The 6,740-nt window shown below is 43.0% G+C and overlaps 1 pseudogene; it reads right to left on the bottom strand.

Annotated features, from left to right (window-relative positions):
* Positions 1-6,246: 6,246 nt before the first annotated feature.
* LOC139260467 (U2 spliceosomal RNA) lies at positions 6,247-6,426 on the bottom strand (annotated as a pseudogene).
* Between the last annotated feature and the right edge of the window lie 314 nt (positions 6,427-6,740).

Genomic DNA, 6,740 nt, shown 5'->3' with positions numbered 1-6,740 from the left:
TGCCTCCCTGATTACCTGCTGCACCTGCAAACTAACCTTTTGGGATTCATGCACAAGGACCCCAGGTCCCTCTGCACCACAGCATGTTGTAATTTCTCCCCATTCAAATAATATTCCCTTTTACTGTTTTTTTCCCAAGGTGGATGACCTCACACTTTCCGACATTGTATTCCATCTGCCAAACCTTAGCCCATTCGCTTAACCTATCCAAATCTCCTTGTAGCCTCTCTGAGTCCTCTACACAACCCGCTTTTCCACTAATCTTAGTGTCATCTGCAAATTTTGTTGCACTACACTCTGTCCCCTCTTCCAGGTCATCTATGTATATTGTAAACAGTTGTGGTCCCAGCACTGATCCCTGTGGCACACCACTAACCACGGATTTCCAACCGGAAAAGGACCCATTTATCCCGACTCTCTGCTTTCTGTTAGCCAGCCAATTCTCTATCCATGCTAATACATTTCCTCTGACTCCACGTACCTTTATCTTCTGCAGTAACCTTTTGTGTGGCACCTTATCGAATGCCTTTTGGAAATCTAAATACACCACATCCATCGGTACACCTCTATCCACCATGCTCGTTATATCCTCAAAGAATTCCAGTAAGTTAGTTAAACGTGATTTCCCTTTCATGAATCCATGCTGCGTCTGCTTGATTGCACTATTCCTATCCAGATGTCCCTCTATTTCTTCCTTAATGATAGTTTCAAGCATTTTCCCCACTACAGATGTTAAACTAACTAGCCTATAGTTACCTGCCTTTTATCTGTCCCCTTTTTTAAACAGAGGCATTACATTAGCTGCTTTCAAATCCGCTGGTACCTCCCCAGAGTCCAGAGAATTTTGGTAGATTATAACAAATGCATCTGCTATAACTTCCGCCATCTCTTTTAATACCCTGGGATGCATTTCATCAGGACCAGGGGACTTGTCTACCTTCAATCCCATTAGTCTGTCCAGCACTACCTCACTAGTGATAGTGATCATCTCAAGGTCCTCCCTTCCCACATTCCTATGACCAGCAATTTTTGACATGGTTTTTGTGTCTTCCACTGTGAAGACGGAAGCAAAATAATTGTTTAAGGTCTCAGCCATTTCCACATTTCCCATTATTAAATCCCCCTTTTCATCTTCTAAGGGACCAACATTTACTTTAGTCACTCTTTTCCGTTTTATTTATGTGTAAAAGCTTTTACTATCTGTTTTTATGTTTTGCACAAGTTTACCTTCATAATCTATCTTCCCTTTCTTTATTGCTTTTTTAGTCATTCTTTGCTGTTGCTTAAAATCTTCCCAAACCTCTAGTTTCCCACTAACCTTGGCCACCTTATACGCATTGGTCTTTGATTTGATGCTTTCCTTTATTTCCTTGGTTATCCACGGCTGGTTATCTCTTTTCTTGCCGCCCTTCTTTTTCACTGGAATATATTTTTGTTGCGCATTATGAAAGAGCTCCTTAAAAGTCCTCCACTGTTCCTCAATTGTGCCACCGTTTAGTCCTTGTTTCCAGTCTACTTTAGCCAACTCTGCCCTCATCCCACTGTAGTCCCTTTGTTTAAGCATAGTACGCTCGTTTCTGACACAACTTCCTCATTCTCAATCTGTATTACAAATTCAACCATATTGTGATCACTCATTCCGAGAGGATCTTTTACGAGGAGATCGTTTATTTTTCCTGTCTCGTTACACAGGACCAGATCCAAAATGGCTTGCTCCCTTGTAGGCTCTGTTACATATTATTCTAAGAAACAATCCCGTATGCATTCTATGAATTCCTCCTCCAGGCTACCCCCTGCGATTTGATTTGACCAATCGATATGTAGGTCAAAATCCCCCATGACTACTGCCGTTCCTTTTTCACATGCCTCCATTATTCCCTTGATTATTGCCCACCCCACCATGAAGTTATTATTTGGGGGCCTATAAACTACGCCGACCAGTGACTTTTTCCCCTTACTATCTCTAATCTCCACCCACAATGATTCAACATTTTGTTCATTGGAGCCAATATCATCCCTCACAACTGCCCTGATATCATCTCTTATTAACAGAGCTACCCCACCTCCCTTCCCTTCCTGCCTATCTTTCCGAATCGTCAGATACCCCTGTACGTTTAATTCCCAGTCCTGGCCACCTTGCAACCATGTCTCTGTAATGGCCACCAAATCATGCCCATTTGTAATGATTTGTGCTGTCAACTCATTTACTTTATTTCTAATGCTGTGTGCATTTAGGTAGAGTGTTTTCATCCTAGTTTTTAAACCATGATTTTTAGTTTTTACCCCTCCTGCAGCCCTTTTATATTCAGTGGTCCTTTTTGTTTCTTGCCTTTGGTTTCTCTGCCCTCCACTTTTACTCATCTCTTTTCTGTCTTTTGTTTTTGTCTCCTTTTTGTTTCCCTCTGTCTCCCTGTATTGGTTCCCATCCCCCTGCCATATTAGTTTAACTCCTCACCAACAGCACGAGCAAACACTCCCCCTCGGACATTGGTTCCGTTCTTGCCCAAGTGCAGACCGTCCGGTTTGTACTGGTCCCACCTCCCCCAGAACCTGTTCCAATGCCCCACGAATTTGAATCCCTCCCTGCTGCACCACTGCTCAAGCCACGTATTCATCTGTGCTATCCTGCGATTCCTACTCTGACTAGCACATGGCACTGGTAGCAATCCCGAGATTACTACTTTTGAGGTCCTACTTTTTAATTTAACTCCTAGCTCCTTAAATTCGTCTCGTAGGACCTTATCCCTTTTTTTACCTATGTCGTTGGTACCAATGTGCACCACGACAACTGGCTGTTCTCGCTCCATTTTCAGAATGTCCTGCACTCGCTCGGAGGCATCCTTGACCCTTGCACCAGGGAGGCAACATACCATCCTGGACTCTCGATTGCGGCCGCAGAAACGCCTATCTATTCCCCTTATGATTGAATCCCCTATCACTAAGACCTGCAGTAAGACCTCCCTGCTCCTATACTTAAAACACCTAGCTGTGAAGGCCAACATTCCATTTGTCTTCTTCACTGCCTGCTGTACCTGCATGCCAACTTTCAATGACTGATGTACCATGACACCCAGGTCTCGTTGCACCGCCTCTTTTCCTAATCTGCCGCCATTCAGATAATATTCTGCCTTCGTGTTTTTGCCCCCAAAGTGGATAACCTCACATTTATCCACATTATACTGCATCTGCCATGCATTTGCCCACTCACCTAACCTGTCCAAGTCACCCTGCAGCCTCTTAGCGTCCTCCTCACAGCTCTCAACGCCAACCAGCTTAATGTCATCTGCAAACTTGGAGATATTACACACTCAATTCCTTCATCTAATTCATTAATGTATATTGTAAATAGCAGGGTACCCAGCACTGAGCCCTGCAGCACCCCACTAGTTACTGCCTGCCATTCTGAAAAGGACCCATTTATCCCAACTCTCTGCTTCCTGTCTGCCAACCAGTTCTCCATCCACATCAGTACATTACCCCCAATACCATGTGCATTAATCCTTTTGAAAATCCAAATACACCACATCCACTGGTTCTCCCTTGTCCACTCTACCAGTTACATTCTCAAAACATTCCAGAAGATTTGTCAAGCATGATTTCCCTTTCATAAATCCATGCTGACTTGGACCAATCCTGTCACTGCTTTCCAAATTCCCTACTATTTCATCTTTAATAATTGATTCCAACATTTTCCCCACTGGTCTATAATTACTCGTTTTCTCTCTCCCTCCTTTTTTAAAAAGTGGTGTTATATTAGCTACCCTCCAGTCCATAGGAACCAATCCAGAGTCGATAGACTGTTGGAAAATGATCACCAATGCATCCACTATTTCTAGGACCACTTCCTTAAGTACTCTGGGATGCAGACTATCAGACCCCGGGGATTTATCGGCCTTCAATCCCATCAATTTCCCAAACACATTTTCCTGCCTAATAAGGATTTCCTTCAGTTCCTCCTTCTCACTGGACCCTCGGTCCCTTAGTATTTCCGGAAGTTTATTTGTGTCTTCCTCCGTGAAGACAGAACCAAAGTATTTATTCAACTGGTCTGCCATTTCTTTGTTCCCCATTATAAATTCACCTGAATCTGACTGCAAGGGACCTACATTTGTCTTCACTAATCTTTTTCTCTTCACATATCTATAGAAGCTTTCGCTTTCAGTTTTTATGTTCCCTGCATGCTTCCTCTCATACTCTATTTTCCCGCTCCTAATTAAACCCGTTGTCCTCCTCTGCTGGATTATAAAATTCTCCCAGTCCTCAGGTTTGCTGCTTCTTCTGGCCAATTTATATGCCTCTTCCTTGAATTTAACACTATCCTTAATTTCCCTTGTTAGCCACGGTTGAGCCACCTTCCCCATTTTATTTTTACTCCAGACAGGAATGTACAATTGTTGAAGTTCATCCATGTGATCTTTAAATGTTTGCCATTGCGTATCCGTCGTCAACCCTTTAAGTATCATTTGCCAGTCTATTCTAGCCAATTCAGGTTTCATACCATCGAAGTTACCTTTCCTCAAGTTCAGGACCCCAGTCTCTGAATTAACAGTGTCACTCTGCATCTTAATAAAGAATTCTACCATATTATGGTCACTCTTACCCAAGGGTCCTTGCACAACAAGAGTGCTAATTAGTCCTTTCTCATTACACATCACCCAGTCTAGGATGGCCAGCTCTCTAGTTGGTTCCTCGACATATTGGTCTAGAAAATCATCCCTAATACACACCAGGAAATCCTCCCCCACCATATTGCTACCAGTTTGGTTCACCCAATCTATATGTAGATTAAAGTCATCCATGATAACTGCTGTACCTTTTTTACATGCATCCATAATTTCTTGTTTGATGCTGTCCCCAACCTTATTACTCCTGTTTGGTGGTCTGTACACAACTCCCACTAGAGTTTTCTGCCCTTTGGTATTCTGCAGCTCCACCCATACAGATTCCACATCATCCAAGCTAATGTCCCTCCTTATTATTGCGTTTATTTCCTCTTTAACCAGCAACACTACCCCACCTCCTTTTCCTTTCTGTCTATCCTTCCTGAATGTTGAATAACCCTGGATGCTGAGTTCCCAGCCTTGGTCAGCCTGGAGCCATGTCTCCGTGATGCCAAGTGTATCATATTCATTAATTGCTGCCTGTGCAGTTAATTCGTCCACCTTATTATGAATACTCCTCACATTGAGGCACAACTTCAGGCTTGTCTTTTTAACACACTTTGCCTCTTTAGAATTTTGCTGTAATTTTGATTTTTGCCTTAAGTTTCTCTGCCCTCCACTTTTACTTTTCTTCTTTCTATCTTTTGCTTCTTCCCTCATTCTACTTCCCTCTGTCTCCCTGCATAGGTTCCCATCCCCCTTCCATATTAGTTTAACCCCTCGCCAACAGCACTCACAAACACTCCCCCTAGGACATTGGTTCCAGTCCTGCCCAGGTGCAGACCATCCAGTTTGTACTGGTCCAACCTCTCCCAGAACCGGTTCCAATGTCCCAGGAATTTGAATCCCTCCCTTCTGCACCTCTCTTCAAGCCACGTATTCATCTGAGCCATCCTGTGATTGCTGCTCTGACTAGCACGTGGCACTGGTAACAATCCTGAGATTGTTACTAATCAGGGAATAAAGTAAAGATATTTAGGGTGAGAATCTCAGAGTGCAGGGGCAATAACTCAGAAGCACTTTGCTCTATGCTATTCAGAGTATCAATGAAAATTCAAGGGTAGAGCTATGATTCTAAAACTTCGCTATCAAAATTTTTAATGATATCACTCTTTTTAATGTTCTACTGCATTAAAATCACCATATAAATGCATGTTGTTAGAACAGCAGAGCAGCTAACGTGACCATTATTAATATTACAACAGTTTGATTTTAAGCACAATTGGAAAATGTAATTAATTTTTTGTTTTTGATTTCCATCCCCCCCCCCCCCTTCCTGTTCTGAGGGCACCGACTTTTGGGGTTAATTTTAACCTAACCCACCCAGCGGGAAGCTGACGGGATAGGATTCATCACCAATTTTACACCCTTCCTAACTTTACATTCCATTGAAGTGAATGGAAAGTGAAATCAGACAGGGAGAAAATGGGTGCCGATCCACTCCACTTCTTGGTGTTTTTTTTTGGTTGTTTTTGTTATTTGTTTGTTTGTTTGTTTGTTTGTTCATTCATTCTTGTCAGATCAACTCCAGCGCCAAAGATCACTTTCCGCTGCTACATTTGATCTTAGCCAAAAGGCCGAGAGGGGAAGCTGCACCGTTCCTGGAAACACTGCAATACCAGGTCGGTGCGTGGAGTGGACGGAGCAAGCCCCTGTTCCATCTCCCTGTTCCAAAAATCAATTTAATATTTGGTCCCCAGATAGGGGATATTAAACTGATAAGAACAGATACTAGACTTGATCTTAGCCAAAAGGCCGACTTGGTACCTTGCCCAAGTGCAAGCTGGTAAGAGCTTATTAGACCCCGCTATCACTCATAGTTCACGTACACATAAACACACACATACTTTACAGTAGGAGTTACTGGATAGTGATCAATAGTGGGAGTTGTGGCTGATTTCTTTTCACTTATCATCAAATCATAAAAGACTACGGCACAGAAGGAGGCCATTCAGTCCATCGTGTGTGTGTCTGTCCCTTATCCCTGACCCAGCAGTTCTATGGTCAATTGCTTTGCCCTAACAACTTCCCAGCTGGACTCAGCTTACTGGGTACAACCTAGAATCAACTGTGGGATGT

The sequence above is a fragment of the Pristiophorus japonicus genome, chromosome 3 (genome assembly GCF_044704955.1).
Source record: "Pristiophorus japonicus isolate sPriJap1 chromosome 3, sPriJap1.hap1, whole genome shotgun sequence".
Classification (NCBI taxonomy): Eukaryota; Metazoa; Chordata; class Chondrichthyes; family Pristiophoridae; genus Pristiophorus; species Pristiophorus japonicus.
This window is presented reverse-complemented; position numbering and strand designations above follow the sequence as displayed.